This window comes from Engystomops pustulosus, chromosome 7 (assembly GCF_040894005.1).
Source record: "Engystomops pustulosus chromosome 7, aEngPut4.maternal, whole genome shotgun sequence".
NCBI classification, from domain to species: domain Eukaryota; kingdom Metazoa; phylum Chordata; class Amphibia; order Anura; family Leptodactylidae; genus Engystomops; species Engystomops pustulosus.
The window spans coordinates 46,286,428-46,304,070 of NC_092417.1; the positions used below are offsets into that span (position 1 = coordinate 46,286,428).

General features: G+C 42.8%; 1 protein-coding gene across 2 annotated transcripts in view; it reads right to left on the reverse strand.

Moving 5' to 3' along the window:
* Positions 1-17,643, reverse strand: part of SLC35F4 (solute carrier family 35 member F4) — a 152,263-nt gene that overhangs the window by 61,992 nt on the left and 72,628 nt on the right. The window lies entirely within an intron of this gene.

Consider the following 17,643-nt stretch of genomic DNA (forward strand, 5'->3'; position numbering starts at 1 on the left):
GGGCAATTCAGGCGATCGCATGGCCGCCCAAATGACCCACTAGATGAATCCGGCTCCCTGGCTCTTCTGAACTGACTGTTAAAACACCAGCAGGCTCAGAGAACTGAACCCGGAGCAACAACCAGATACCCCCCCCCCCCCCCCCCCCGCCATCTTTGTGTCTGTGGCAGAACAAGGGAATAATACATTCCCTTTTCTCCAACTGGTGAGGAGCACATGTGCAACACCCTCGCCGATGCAAGGCAGAGGAGTGGTTGCGAATACGTCCCACCATGTTGCTTGCAGCCCGTGTAGGGTCTAGTCAACCCCACAGCATGTCACTACATCACACTACATAGTCCTTATAGGACACAGGGGAACACTGCAGTAGTAGATCCTGCCTGGCAAGGCAGGAGTTAAGTGTTTTATGTGATGTAAGATGTGTCATCCAATCACATGTATTACACTCTATTCTCTGTAAGCTGAGATGTAATTGGAGGAGTAGCCACCACCTGACCAGGGGAGTTACAAAACCCCTGGCCAGGAATGTTCTAGAGTTCAGTTCCAGTCAGACCAGAGGGTCTGCAGGACACTAGAGAGCAGTCTCTCTCAGGAGAGAGAAGAGAGTAGTTCTAGCCAGACCTAGGAGTCTGCAGTAAGCAGACTGGAGTAACTCCAGTCTAAACTCTATACAGCTAGCATACCAGACCAGAGCAGGAAGAGCCTAGCCCCTGCCTGAAGAGTGGAACTAATAGCTAAGAGTTAGATAGAGAGGAAAGGGGTATCATCCTACCTTTAAGGGTGATACCTGAAGCACTCCAGGACAAGCTGAAGCATCCTATTAGGACACAGCTACCTCCCAGCCTGTCCTCTGCATCCAGGCTGGCGATCTACCTCCTGTGGCTCCCTCCAACTGCAACTCAGCAATCCACCATTCTGTTAAAGGCACGTTGCTGCAGTTCCTGTCGGTTCCAATAAAGAACTGTAAGTTGTTTCTGTTCAACCTCTGCCTCCGTCTGGTCCCTGCTACTACAGCTGCCATCATCACAGGCACCCTGTCCACCACACAGAGACTCATACTCTAGACACCAAAGGGTTGCCCCAGGGAGAACCGCTATAGCAGCCTCTCCCTCATCATTTCTTGCCAACACCACCCTACTGGAGACCTGCCAGGCTGTAGGACAGCCCTCCGGTTCCCCATACCAAGCACCGTGACACTAGCGTGCCTAGGCCGCAACCGTCAGCCACTCAGGTACTGCGGGCCCCGGCTGACTCCAGGCCCCGAGAAAAGGCTAGGCCCCGGTGGGGGATGTTGCACATGTGACATCAACATCCTGGCGCAGGTGGTGCAGTATTATTTCCTGGTAACAACATTTACTTTATTGAAAAAATTGTGGGAAGGGCCCCCACCAGCCCCTCCAACACCCTTAATCCAGCCCCGCTCATAATGAGGTTTTGCTCAATTTACCTTGTAAATAGTGATCACCCAGCAAACTTTCATGAGGCACAGAAAAAGAGAATTATGTCTTAGACCCCAGGATATATCAGAGAGTTCTGCCACACACCAGGAGGTCTCTCTTTTTGAAGGCCCCTTGAAAGCTTTGGGAGAGTCGGCAGCTATGCTCTACCTGTTTGTTAATGGAATGACATAATGCACTTACATCAACTGAGGCTGCTGCACTAATAGTCGTTACAAAAATTATTACTCTACTGTTAGTCCAGCGTAATTATCAAATGGATGGGTCCTCTGTGACCAGCACACATACGTCATGTTATCCTGACTGAATGCCAATAGTGGTCCCATGAATAATGCATGTCATGTCCTATTCAGTTAGCCAATAGACACACTTTACACGATGCATCCATGGGCTGTAGCCATCTACTGTGCAGATAGGAATCATCTGCACCTATATTGGGTTGCAAAAGTATTTAAAACACTTGAACTTATTATAATATTTAAATGATATAGGCACAAACATAAATGTATTTTATGGATTCTTTATGTGTCATTATTTAGTATCATGCATAACACAATGATATGTGCTTGAGAATTATTTTGTAAATGAACAAGATAAAATGTATGGTTTGCCATATTACCACACTTTTTCTGCCTTCCAGCCCTTACTGCCCCCATTTTATAGCCATTTTTGGATGTTGAAATTCAGGTCCCCATTGATTTCAACATGGTTCGTGATAGGGTTCAAGAATTGGCAACTTTTGTACATCTTTTTTTTTTAATAAAAAAAAGAGCAAAAGAAAAAAACCAGACACATATAAGGACACCCGACTTACAGATGACCCCTAGTTAATGACGGACCCCTTTGCCCACTGTGACCCCTGGTAAAGCTTCCTGGATGCAGCGATCAGCTGTAAGGTGTCGGTGATGAAGTTTTATTTATAGTCTTTGGTCCCATTACAGCAAAAAATTTTGCTGTAACACACAAATGACTAAAGATAAATGACCCTCTTAGTCTCCACTCCAGATCGGTTTCATCGTGGGCGTCACTATTACCAATAATCTCCAGTACATGGTGTGTACACAGCCTCCTCTGTCAGACTGTAATCACACTGGGGGTCATTTACTAAGGGCCCGATTCGCGTTTTCCAGACGTCTTACCCGAATATTTCCGATTTGCGCTGATTTTCCCTGAATTGCCCCGGAATTTTGGCGCACGCGATCGGATTGTGGCGCATTGGCACAGGCATGCACGCAATGGAAATCGGGGGGCGTGGCCGAACGAAAACCCGACGGATTCGGAAAAACCACTGCATTTAAAACAAAAAATGTGTTGCGAAAATTACACTTACCTTCACCAGGAATAGGCCGGTGAATTTCAGGGCATTCCAGCGCGCCTCCGGGGAACTTCAGCGCAGCAGCGCCACCTGGTGGACGGCGGAGGAACTACCTTAGTGAATCCCGGCCGGACCCGAATCCACCGCAGAGAATGCGCCGCTGGATCGCGAACGGACCGGGTAAGTAAATCTGCCCCACTGTGTCTGACATACATGCTTTTCTCTACTCTGAGTTCTGCAGAGGTGACAACAAGTGGCCTCCATTACAGCTCCCACAGGGATTTCCACGCTTTCCTGAATAGAAAATCCGGCTGTTTTTATAGCTGTATATTCTCTGCCCATGTCACTGCATAACTAGGCATGAACTGAATATTTGCAATTCAGGAAGTGGAGAAAGCCTGGTGACAAACCCATTGGGAGATGTACAGTAACAGAGTTTATTTCTAACTTTCTAAAAGTTGAACTCCTTAAAAAATGTACTTTTAAAAGTATGCTAATGAAGTGCTACAGCTTCACAGGCTGTTACACTGTGCAGGAGCACTTCCCCCTCCCACAGTGTGAGATTAAAGTAGATGTGGGGGATGGTGTTGCCGATCGAGCAAATAAGAGGGTTACAGCCTGTGAAGATACAGCATGGAGAGGCTCTGGAAACACCTCCCCAGAGCCCTTTTGGCTCATTAGGATAATATTAAAAGTTGATTTTAGAAGGAAGGAGGCCATGGATAACACATATAAGAAGATCCAGGCACTGTGACTGTGGTAATCTTTTTCTTCTTATATTTGTTATCAATGGACTCCTTAAGAATTAACTTTTAAAAATATGCTAATGAAGTGCTGCAGCTTCACAGGTTGTTACACTATGCATGAGCACTTCCCCCTCTCACAGTGTGAAATTAAAGCAGGCTCATTAGGATAATTTTAAAAGTTGATTTTAGAAGGAAGGAGGCCATGGATAACAAATGTAAGAAGAGCTCCTGGTTTGTAGATTTCCTTTAAGATTGTTTACACAGCTCTGCATTTACTCTGTGACAGGAAACTATAGACCAGCATTTATGGTGTGATACATGGTCCCAGCCATACGATTTATAAGAATTCACTGGCCTTGACCTAGTTACAGACGCGTCCCTTGTGCATCAAAACCAATTATCAAGTGAAAATGTGTGTGGTACATAAAATATATTATTCTCAACTCTGCACTGGGTCTTATAATTAGATTTACCTGTGGGATGTACAGTGTCTGGTCTAAAACCTGTTACCATGATGAGTTTCTTATCTCTCCATACTCCCGGAAAGTTGTATTCCTGGGATTTCCATCACAGATGGAGCCTAGTGTTATTGGCCATTAATGTATCAGTGAGGTGTCCTTCATCCATGTGAAGGCCGCTTGAGTCCACGGAATGGGACATTTAAGTGGATTATTTACTATATGGTCTTAATATGATACTATGTGGGTCAGATAATTATATTTACTAGTAGTAAATATGAATGGACCAAATTATAATTACTGGACTATAAGGCGCACTGGATTATAAGGCACACCATCAATAAATGCCTGCTAAAACGTCTAGGTTCATAAATAAGGTGCACCGGATTATAAGGCGCACCTGATTATAAGGATGAATGACCAGCACGCGGCAGACCTGTGCACAGTTCAAGGCAGCTGTTGTCTATAAGTACGGATCATGGATAACGCACACTGGACCACCTTTGATTTCAAAGGATTTTTTGTGCACCTTATAGTCCGAAAAATACTGTAACACTGCTCCAGGCTAACGCCTCTATTATGTCAGCTGTTTAACCCAGAAAGATATTGCATCGGCCACCTTAAAATTTGGTAATATGCCAAAATAAACAAATCACAGGGCCTGTTACTGGTGGAATTAAGTACTGTGATAGACAGACCTTTATTTGTGGGCACAAGTGGCACTACTGAATATATCACACGCATTGCTGAAAAGTCCATCAGAGGTAAAATATGGAGGCAGTATAAACCGTGGTGTACGGAATGTTGATAGGAGCGTGGTGGTGCTCTAGATTCCTAGCATAAGCACATCAAAACGTGGAGAATGAGAAATGGAATGGCACTCACCGCATCGGCTCCTTTGAATGACGTCTTTATTTAAGCATACTCACAAAAAACAGGAGTGTAGTGACACATGGAGGGAAGGGAGGACACAGGGACTCAACACATGGCAGAAAAGGACAGCTGTTTCGCGCTCTCGGCGCTTCGTCTAGCTTGTCTGCTAACACACATATAAAAACAAAGCAGGCCTTTTAAACCCGTTTAGCCAAGCCCCCTAAAATAAGAATGGATTTCATTGGTCGTTGTCCTGTGTCAGGACCTCCCAGCTGGTGTAAATTGCCTTAACATGAATACATGAATAAATAACATACCCACAAGTCAAGTGCATAAGCCGGCTGCTGGAATGTGCCATGGTCCGCTTACACCCCGCCAGCGTCGTTACGGACGGGGCGTGCTGTGAACCGCCTGCCCGGGTGCGTGTCGGCACGGGTGCTAGGCAACCGCGTCGTGCACGTCACGGGCCAGCTGTCACATGACCCGCCCCTCCTTCGGACGTCAGCCGGGGAGGCGGAACCAAGCGACAAACAGCGCCGGTTTTGGCGCACGGCTAGAGCGAGTGGATTGTGTCGCTGTGGTAACAGCTAATATTGCGGCAATACTGATAAACCAAGGGAGTATGGTATAGAATACGTTTATAATAAATATAATAAAGGCGGGCGTTGATAGCTGGCGGGGCGAAAAGGAGACATCCTGCATAACAAGCATTTGGATCTAAGCCTCATGTATAGATATACATGGGCGTGAGAGCTAAATTTTTGCCCTTATGACCTATACGAGGTGTGGCAACAGGGCCAGAAAAATTAGCTGTGTGTACATAAACGCAGTGAAAAAGATTAAGAAGTGGCCTATTATAATTTGCACTATTTCTTCGATTATGATTCCCTTTTTAAGGGTAGGGGCATTTGGTGTGCATGTTCTATTGCTTCTCATATAAACGCTTATTGTGGGTCACATCAAATGAAGACACTCATGTCTAATTTGTCATTAAGTCCCAGGGGACCTAAGGCTCCTGTACGTAGTATCCACCTGCCTTCTTTCTGCAAGAGGAGGCGTTGTCTGTCGCCCCCTCCTCTCAGGACGGGTATTCGTTCCAAGCCTGCAAAACGCAAAGTTTTGGGATCGGAGCTATGATGTGTTCTCATGTGTTCAATTAATCTGGGTGCTCCTATACCTGTCCTCAGGGATCTGGTATGTTCATAAAACCGTCTATTCAAACTTCTAATGGTTTTCCCTACGTAGAAATAGCCACAGTCACAAAAAATCACATAAACGACATAATCTGTCTTGCATGTTATAAGATGCTTCAATTTAGCTATTTGACCTCCACAGTTTATCTCTTTCGCTTTGATAAACTGCGTGCAGTAACTGCAGTTGCCACACGGGTAGTTACCTTTTGGGGTGCTTGTTTCTAGCCAGTTGTCGGTGGTGGGGTTAAATGCACTTCTAACTAGTTCCGACTTAATAGTTTTCCCCCTTCGGAATGTTATGAGGGGGCCCTCCGCTGCTACTTGTGCAAGCTCTCTATCAGACTCTATTATATGCCAGTTCGACCTAATGACCGATTTAATCAGTTCGGCTTGAGGTGTAAAGTTAAAGGAGAACACAAATCTTTCATTATCCCTTCTATCTCTCTGTTTCTTACGGGCTGTTTTGCCACTCCGTGAACTTTCCCTGTCCTTTTTTGCTCTTTCAAACGCTTCTTCTATAATTATCTCTGGGTAGTCCCTTGCTCGCAGCCTAGTTTTTAGCTCTTGAGATTGCACCAGGAAACCTTCTTCTGTGCTATTAATACGGGACACTCGGACAAACTGGCCATACGGGACTGCTTTCTTAACATATCTGGGGTGATAACTCTGAAAATGTAAGAGGGCATTTTTAGCTGTACTCTTTCTAAATACTTCTGTTTCAAGGGTTCCATTCTTTTCTATCACCAAGACATCCAGAAATTCCAGCCGGGTGCCTCCTATATTGTATGTAAAAAGCATGTTCATATCGTTATGTGTGTTTAGATGGTGGACCATATCTTTAAATTGTTGTTCTGTTCCTCTCCATACCATAAAGACGTCGTCCACATAACGTTTGTATGTACGTATACATCTCAAGAAGGGGTTGCTCACTGAAAATACATATTTGTCTTCGAATATGGCCAGAAAGAGGTTGGCATATGTGCAGGAGACAGGGGTCCCCATTGCCGTCCCCTCTCTCTGGCCATACCAGATGTTGTTATGTTGGAAAGCATTGTGTGTTAACACAAAGTGCAAGGCGTCACATATGAAGTCTATGTAGCTTTTATTTTTATCTGCCTGTGTTAAAATGTCTCTTATGGCTTTTATCCCCCTATCGTGGGGTATTCGGGTATACAAACTCTCCACGTCTATGGATACTAATAAATCCCCTGGTTGCCATGACAGGTCTTGTATTATATCCAAAAAATGGTTAGTATCTTTAATGTAGGAAGGTATATTACGTAGGGCTGGTCTCAACAGCCAGTCGATATACTGAGATAATGGTTCTGTTACTGAACCTATGGCTGCTACAATGGGGCGGCCGGGCGGGGCTTCTAGATTTTTATGTATTTTCGGGACAAAATACCAATTGGGTTTCTTGGGGTGTAGGGGTAGTAATCTATCTCCTGTTTTCTTTGATATGAGGCCTTTTTCTACACTCTCCCTCAAGAATGTCCTCAACTGGGATATGAATTTCTGAGTGGGATCTTTTTTGAGCCTCTCATAGGTCTGCTCATCCCCCAATAGCCTAGCGGCTTCTTGTATATAATAGTCTTTAGTCAAGAGCACTACCCCCCCCCCCCCTTTGTCAGCCTGCTTCACTATAAGACTATCGTCATTTTTTAATGATTTAAGAGCTTTCCACTCTTCTTTGGTGAGGTTTGGATTATCTTGTTTGTATACTAAGGCCTTAATTTCTTTGGTGACCTGTTTTTTGAAAATGTCTATGGCACTACCTGGGTTAACTTGGGGATTAAATATGGAGGGTACGCCTCCTCTAAAATATGTGTCTGGTGTGGATGTAGACGTGTTTTCTTCGTCAGCCAAAAACAAGAGGCATTCCTTCTCTACGTCGGATAATTTCTGTTCTACGAAAAAACCTAAAGGGCTAATCGTGACTGGTACTTCTGCTACCTTCTGCTCTGTCTTACATTCTGTGTGTGTTCCTTGTGTAAATGTTTTCTTTAGTGCCATCTTCCTAGTACCTTTAAATAGATCAATTTCAAAGTCAACAAAGTCAAAATCTTCAACTGGCATACCAAGAAGAAACCCAGATCGACCAGACCTTACCAACCCAGATACAGGAGAAATGGCCATAGAGAGAAGAAGGACTACTGGACAACTGACTCCGAATCAAGTTACTCAGACGAGGGACCAACAACCAATACACCAACGGACACTCCCCAGCAAGCGCTAGTCCCTTTAGGGAAACCCCCAAGAAACGGCATACCCGAAGAGGTCGACCCAAGAGACAAAAAAGAAGAAAAAAAGAGAAATCACAAACGCAAGCAAGTCTCCTGGAAGTGAACCAGGAAATGGACCTAGTTACCAATTTGTCACAGGTCGAACTTGGGACAGCATGTAATTCGGTCTTACAGAAAGGTCTCAATTTCTGTCTGACCGACACCTTTGACTTTGTTGACTTTGAAATTGATCTATTTAAAGGTACTAGGAAGATGGCACTAAAGAAAACATTTACACAAGGAACACACACAGAATGTAAGACAGAGCAGAAGGTAGCAGAAGTACCAGTCACGATTAGCCCTTTAGGTTTTTTCGTAGAACAGAAATTATCCGACGTAGAGAAGGAATGCCTCTTGTTTTTGGCTGACGAAGAAAACACATCTACATCCACACCAGACACATATTTTAGAGGAGGCGTACCCTCCATATTTAATCCCCAAGTTAACCCAGGTAGTGCCATAGACATTTTCAAAAAACAGGTCACCAAAGAAATTAAGGCCTTAGTATACAAACAAGATAATCCAAACCTCACCAAAGAAGAGTGGAAAGCTCTTAAATCATTAAAAAATGACGATAGTCTTATAGTGAAGCAGGCTGACAAAGGGGGGGGGGTAGTGCTCTTGACTAAAGACTATTATATACAAGAAGCCGCTAGGCTATTGGGGGATGAGCAGACCTATGAGAGGCTCAAAAAAGATCCCACTCAGAAATTCATATCCCAGTTGAGGACATTCTTGAGGGAGAGTGTAGAAAAAGGCCTCATATCAAAGAAAACAGGAGATAGATTACTACCCCTACACCCCAAGAAACCCAATTGGTATTTTGTCCCGAAAATACATAAAAATCTAGAAGCCCCGCCCGGCCGCCCCATTGTAGCAGCCATAGGTTCAGTAACAGAACCATTATCTCAGTATATCGACTGGCTGTTGAGACCAGCCCTACGTAATATACCTTCCTACATTAAAGATACTAACCATTTTTTGGATATAATACAAGACCTGTCATGGCAACCAGGGGATTTATTAGTATCCATAGACGTGGAGAGTTTGTATACCCGAATACCCCACGATAGGGGGATAAAAGCCATAAGAGACATTTTAACACAGGCAGATAAAAATAAAAGCTACATAGACTTCATATGTGACGCCTTGCACTTTGTGTTAACACACAATGCTTTCCAACATAACAACATCTGGTATGGCCAGAGAGAGGGGACGGCAATGGGGACCCCTGTCTCCTGCACATATGCCAACCTCTTTCTGGCCATATTCGAAGACAAATATGTATTTTCAGGGAGCAACCCCTTCTTGAGATGTATACGTACATACAAACGTTATGTGGACGACGTCTTTATGGTATGGAGAGGAACAGAACAACAATTTAAAGATATGGTCCACCATCTAAACACACATAACGATATGAACATGCTTTTTACATACAATATAGGAGGCACCCGGCTGGAATTTCTGGATGTCTTGGTGATAGAAAAGAATGGAACCCTTGAAACAGAAGTATTTAGAAAGAGTACAGCTAAAAATGCCCTCTTACATTTTCAGAGTTATCACCCCAGATATGTTAAGAAAGCAGTCCCGTATGGCCAGATTGTCCGAGTGTCCCGTATTAATAGCACAGAAGAAGGTTTCCTGGTGCAATCTCAAGAGCTAAAAACTAGGCTGCGAGCAAGGGACTACCCAGAGATAATTATAGAAGAAGCGTTTGAAAGAGCAAAAAAGGACAGGGAAAGTTCACGGAGTGGCAAAACAGCCCGTAAGAAACAGAGAGATAGAAGGGATAATGAAAGATTTGTGTTCTCCTTTAACTTTACACCTCAAGCCGAACTGATTAAATCGGTCATTAGGTCGAACTGGCATATAATAGAGTCTGATAGAGAGCTTGCACAAGTAGCAGCGGAGGGCCCCCTCATAACATTCCGAAGGGGGAAAACTATTAAGTCGGAACTAGTTAGAAGTGCATTTAACCCCACCACCGACAACTGGCTAGAAACAAGCACCCCAAAAGGTAACTACCCGTGTGGCAACTGCAGTTACTGCACGCAGTTTATCAAAGCGAAAGAGATAAACTGTGGAGGTCAAATAGCTAAATTGAAGCATCTTATAACATGCAAGACAGATTATGTCGTTTATGTGATTTTTTGTGACTGTGGCTATTTCTACGTAGGGAAAACCATTAGAAGTTTGAATAGACGGTTTTATGAACATACCAGATCCCTGAGGACAGGTATAGGAGCACCCAGATTAATTGAACACATGAGAACACATCATAGCTCCGATCCCAAAACTTTGCGTTTTGCAGGCTTGGAACGAATACCCGTCCTGAGAGGAGGGGGCGACAGACAACGCCTCCTCTTGCAGAAAGAAGGCAGGTGGATACTACGTACAGGAGCCTTAGGTCCCCTGGGACTTAATGACAAATTAGACATGAGTGTCTTCATTTGATGTGACCCACAATAAGCGTTTATATGAGAAGCAATAGAACATGCACACCAAATGCCCCTACCCTTAAAAAGGGAATCATAATCGAAGAAATAGTGCAAATTATAATAGGCCACTTCTTAATCTTTTTCACTGCGTTTATGTACACACAGCTAATTTTTCTGGCCCTGTTGCCACACCTCGTATAGGTCATAAGGGCAAAAATTTAGCTCTCACGCCCATGTATATCTATACATGAGGCTTAGATCCAAATGCTTGTTATGCAGGATGTCTCCTTTTCGCCCCGCCAGCTATCAACGCCCGCCTTTATTATATTTATTATAAACGTATTCTATACCATACTCCCTTGGTTTATCAGTATTGCCGCAATATTAGCTGTTACCACAGCGACACAATCCACTCGCTCTAGCCGTGCGCCAAAACCGGCGCTGTTTGTCGCTTGGTTCCGCCTCCCCGGCTGACGTCCGAAGGAGGGGCGGGTCATGTGACAGCTGGCCCGTGACGTGCACGACACGGTTGCCTAGCACCCGTGCCGACACGCACCCGGGCAGGCGGTTCACAGCACGCCCCGTCCGTAACGACGCTGGCGGGGTGTAAGCGGACCATGGCACATTCCAGCAGCCGGCTTATGCACTTGACTTGTGGGTATGTTATTTATTCATGTATTCATGTTAAGGCAATTTACACCAGCTGGGAGGTCCTGACACAGGACAACGACCAATGAAATCCATTCTTATTTTAGGGGGCGTGGCTAAACGGGTTTAAAAGGCCTGCTTTGTTTTTATATGTGTGTTAGCAGACAAGCTAGACGAAGCGCCGAGAGCGCGAAACAGCTGTCCTTTTCTGCCATGTGTTGAGTCCCTGTGTCCTCCCTTCCCTCCATGTGTCACTACACTCCTGTTGTGAGTATGCTTAAATAAAGACGTCATTCAAAGGAGCCGATGCGGTGAGTGCCATTCCATTTCTCATTCTCCACGTTTTGAGACCTTTATTTTTAATATCTGAAGATTCCTTAGGGTAGGTTCTGTTCCACGTAACTGGTGCATAGCAAATGTGGAGCCGATGTTTAAAAAGGGATCAGAACACGATCCTGGAAACTACAGACCTGTGAGTTTAACATCAGTTGTGCAGAAAATAATTAAGGGGCTAGAGATGCTATTCTGGGGTATGTCACTGATAATAATCTTATAACCAAGCATCAGCATGGGTTTATAAGGGATCGGTCCTGTCCGGCTAAGCTATTGGCTTCTATGAGGAGGTATGTTCTAGACTGGACCTGGGGGAGGCTGTGGATGTTGTGTATCTGGACTTTTTAAAGGCATTTGATACAGTATCCAATAAAAGGTTGGTACATAAAATTAGACTCTTGGGACTATGGAAAATCTGTGCATTTGGGTTAGCAAATGGCTTAGGGATAGAGGGTCGTCATTAATGGCACATCCTAAAATTGGGTTGAAGTTTCCAGTGGGATGCCAAAGAGGTAAGTATTGGGCCCCCTTATATTTAATTTAACAACCTCACGGTAGAATTTTAATGTTTGCAGATGATACTAAGCTCTGTATACAGAGGAGGATAGCAAAATGTTTAATATTATAGAGGGATTTGTGGAAGGTAATGATGTTTAATGTAGGTAAACGTTCTTCACTTTGGCCAAGGAAATAAAAAGTCCAGTGAAATAATTTGTAAACTGCAGCAGAAAAAGACTTGGAGGTATCAGTGGATGGTAAACTTAATTTTAGTGACCAATCCCAAGAAATAGATAATAAGGCAAACAAAATTATGAGACGTAGCAAGAGAGGAATAGATTCTCATGATAAGGACATACAAATCCCTGGTCAGACCACACATGGGATATTGTGTATAGTTTTGGGCACCAGTATATGAAAAGGACATAGTAGAATAGGAATGGGTTCAGAGGAGAGCAACCAAGATTATGAGGGGAATGTGGGGACTAGAATGCAATGACAGATTACAAAACTTTGTATTATTCAGCTTAGAAAAGATGACATAAGGGGAGACCTCATTACAATGTGCAAATATCTGAATGGGCAGCTAAAGAAATTTTTGATTTTAGTACTAACAATTAAAGTACATGATAAGGATGTGTATCAGACTACAAATGGTCAGGTCAGGTGTTTTTAAAATGTACCTTTATGAAAACATCTACATGTGGGACATGATGTAACTTCAGGGTATGTATAATGAACTGTATGTGTGTTAGTAAGTATATGGTATATGAATATATATTTATAATATTTTGTATTACTGTCACTTTTATATAAATTATGGGGATGATATTTTATGCCTTGCCAATAGAAAACTAGCAAGCATATTTTGCAAAAAGTTGCAATCTTTGGAACACACCATCAAACTTTTGACTTTCTGCAGTGTTATGATTTATTATAGATTATACCACAAAACAAAACTATTAGTGCATCTCAAGCCAGTGCCCCAGAGGATAAAAACTGAAGCACAAAGTGCAAAAATGTTTCATTTTTGGGGTCCTTAAAATAAAAAGAATGCCAATGTCTTCTGTTTCTTGAAGTATCTACATAGAAGGACTACTCTATGGTAACTAATAACTTTATGTCTGCTTTCTTTTATTTTTATCTAAGCCTTACTGTGTAGGTTGACATGGGAGCAGAAACCAATGGGTCAATATTCTCTAAGCAAAACCAAATCCTTCCAGGTATGATATCATTGTATATCATTGTTTGGGTTGTCTGACATGGTGCAGGTGTTGGGTTCTCGCCCTCTGTTTACCTGTATTATGTTCCCATGGCTCCCTCATGTAACTGGTGTCCCGAATTACTAATAATCCCTAAGACTAACAAATCCAGAAAAGTGCACTAGAGAATGCAAACATCACCTCTATAACTTCTTATAGTCAGGAAAATGGGTCTCCTGAATGGCGTTGTCCCTCATTGAATGATCAAACTAAAATGATAACATTAAGGCTACATGCACACTGCCATATATGGCCGCGTCGCCGTAATACGGGAAAAGATAGGACATGTCCTATCTTTTCCCGGGCTACGGAGCGGTACGGTGCCGCACGTGTGCTGCACCGTACCGCTCCCGTAGGGCACCGTGAGCCCATAGAAGTGTATGGGGGACATATATTGGCCGCATATACGTCCCCCATACATGTGTGTGAATGCAGCCTAAAGTATTAGAGATGACATGTATCAAACTAGGCCCTCTGTCAGGTCTGATGTGATGGAGTGGACACAACTGAAAGGATGGACACAACTCCAGTCACAGCCGATTCATTAAATTATACATTGCGCAGGGCTTAAAGGGAGGAGCATGATAATAATAATAATAATCTTTATTTATTTAGCGCCATCAAATTCTGTAGCACTTTACAATCATAGGTGACATATACAAATATAATAATATGTTACAGAGAACAAACAGTCATATGGTACAATAGAAGTGAGGGCCCTGCTCGCAAGAGCTCACAGTCTATGAGGATGAGGTGATGACACAAGACCTTACAGTCAATGAGGATGAGGGGATGACACAAGAGCTTACAGTCTACGAGGATGAGGGGGTGACACAAGAGCTTACAGTCTATGAGGATGAGGGGGTGACACAAGAGCTTACAGTCTATGAGGATGAGGGGGTGACACAAGAGCTTACAGTCTATGATGATGAGGGGGTGACACAAGAGCTTACAGTCTATGATGATGAGGGGGTGACACAAGAGCTTACAGACTATGAGGATGAGGGGTGACACAAGAGTTTACAGTCTATGAGGATGAGGGGTGACACAAGAGCTTACAGTCTATGAGGATGAGGGGGTGACACAAGAGCTTACAGTCTATGAGGATGAAGGGGGTGACACAAGAGCTTACAGTCTATGAGGATGAGGGGGTGACACAAGCGGTATAAGAGCTTGTAGAATGGTCCAGCCATTCTTTATAAGGTAATAAGGTAATGGAATATAAAAAATGTAATTAATCAAAATGCTGCTGCTTAAACCATCCATCAGTGCCATCTTATATCCAAAGTCTAAAGTCAATTGCACTGCAGAAAAGCCTGTAGATGGTACCTGGCATTTTCTGGGTAACAGAGGGGGGGAGGGGCGGGGGGGTGTATCCAGAATTGGTTAATCAAAGAGTTAAAGTTGCATGCAGTTAGGGAGTGTGATAGGCTGCCTAAATAAATAGTTTTAAGTGCATGTTTGAAGTATTGGGGGTTGAGTATTAGTCTCATAGTCCGGGTTAAGGCATTCCAGAGAAATGGTGCAGCTCGGGAGAAGTCCTGGAGATGTAAGTGGGAGATTTGAATTAAGGAAGAGATTAATCTAACATCACTGGTGGATCAAAGCACACGGGCAACACGCTGACAGCCTAACTCTGCCAGAAATCCAAAAATAATGACACAAAGTACTTGCAAACCATGCTAGAAAAAAAAAATTCAGTGGAAGGGAACCTATTTAAAGGGGTTGTCCACTAAGAGAAAACTTTACCACCTGTATATTTACTCTGGTAACATTTCTGTGTAGTGACGGAGATCAACGGGTCACATGACTCCTGGGCAGAAGGACTTCCTGTTACGTCCATTGTCCTTTAAGTGTCTGATGGATCGAGGGGACTGTGCAGTCTTTTCTGTATGCATGCCCCCTACATGAAAAAACACTTGCATATATGTGATTGAAAGGGTATGCAGATGGAGTCCCAACGACTACACAGAAACATAACTAGGGTAAGTATGATTTGGGTGACCCTATTATGGAATTATTTTACCCAGGTTATGTTTTGTACTAGTAGCAAACCCCTTGATGGTCAAGGAAAGGTGGAGTTGATGAAGTTGATGAAGGATCTTCTATAAGCAGGATAATTTATTTTCTATCTACTAGGAATTACTTGTAACCAATAATCCGGGACAATTGCTTGAAATGTTTAACTACTGCTCATCTGTAATAGGTGAGTTCACAATATTAGAACCTCTATTCTTTAATTTTATACCAAAGATTCTACACGTGAAGGACTGCTTTTATTCTTTGAACTGACCATATTATTGTTTTAACTATTCATTTTAACTACCATATATAACTGATGCTTTTAAAGCCTATGCTGGGGTATTGGCCTTCTGTGCAGGATGCTAAGGTTTTCTTTTTTACCTGGGAAAAGAATACTTTTGTTATCCCAGTCTTGCCCCTAAATTATCTAGTCAAGGCTGAATGAATCTTGACAGTCCCTGCTGGCACTTCCGATGGGGGCATATGTTACACCTGGATTCCTGTCTTATCTTTTGATGTACTGCTTATTTCTATAATTACTTTACTTTAGCTACTCAAGTGTTAAGTGGCTTGTGGGTGCCTGTAAATTTATCCCAATGGTCTTTTTTCAAATAGTTTTCTATTATTTTCTTGTGGCAGCAAATAAGCTAGAGTGAATTTAACGAAGTACCATGCTGGAGCTGAACAATACCTACACAACCATATTTCAGTCTAGAGAAACATTGGAGACAAAGAATGTAAGTTTGCATTTCCCAGTGGGTTCATTTGGCAGAAAACTTTCACAAGGGAAGTCCATTATGCTGTGATAAACTCAAGTCATTTTATCATTTTCCTGGTGTCTACATAAAAGTGGCCCCATTATAAATTTTTCACCTGGGCCCAGAAGACTCTACTTATGCCACTTTTTTAACCATTTTTAACCTAGGTGTGAACTAGGGTGGACAAGTTTACAGAATGTAATACAACATGTTACTATGTTGGTGGGTGTTCACATCCAAAATACTTTAGATCAGGTAAGAGAACAATTACCTCCGGCACTTCTCCACAATGTTCATTTAGATATTTTACCACGTTAACTAATAGCCCTTAGCACTAATGGATTCATTTATTTTATTACCAGACAGTTCTTAGGAGAGGATTCACATCTAATGTCTTCACCAGAGCCACAAAACGTTTCATTAATATAAATGCAAAATTAGAAAGTTATTTGGAAACCTAATCTAATTATCCTCACAGTTGCCCTTTTTGTTTGCAATATTCACTGGCGGAAGGTGTATATTTCATTAGAAATTAACAACATTTCCCAATTTTGTTGGGTAGTAAATTCATGAAGAGAAAATTGTGGATACAGATATGTTCAGCAGTCTCATAGTTCATAAATGTGACATCAGGATTGGAAGAAAGTCGTGCTGGGGACTTCTATGAGGGCCTTTTTTGTTTTCTTTTTGTGGCATTTTTCTAGTGTATTTTGTAGCAAAAAGCTAGTTCAGTCCAATGAGTTAATTCACTGAGTAGATATCATGCAAAGGTTTTTGTCTCCTAATCATTCAATTTATCAGTAATAGGGTACAGGACACGAAAAGCTCATGGGTAGAGTTGAATGGGTCGGGTTTGTACTTAACTTTATATTTTTGGGTCCCATGTACCCGATCTGAACTTCATTAGAAGTCTGAGGCCGGGTTTGGCTCTATCTCCCCGCTATTAATGCCTATGATCGGTGCTGGCAGGACCCTGCCATTTTGGGGTGGATTGTCCCCCCCCCCCCCCCCCCCCCGATAAGAGCAGATTAGTGCCGGCGCATGCTAAGCTGCAAGTGCTTTAAATGCAACTGGTGACTTTTCCAGCAGCATTTAAACAGTTAATGCTGGTGTTACTGGTTGGAGTATTGGTTTGGTAATACATTTATACATTTTAAATAATAAATGTAAACATTTTTTAAATTTGACTTGGTCAAACATGAATTTTAAGGGGTCTGCTTATCACTTCTTATGAGTCTTTTGTTTTACCCCACATATGTGCTGTAATCTTACACTTTTACTGGACCTTTTGGTACCATCACAGAGGTCTTCTATGTCTTATCAAAGTTCACAAGAGGTATGATTACCAGTGCATGCG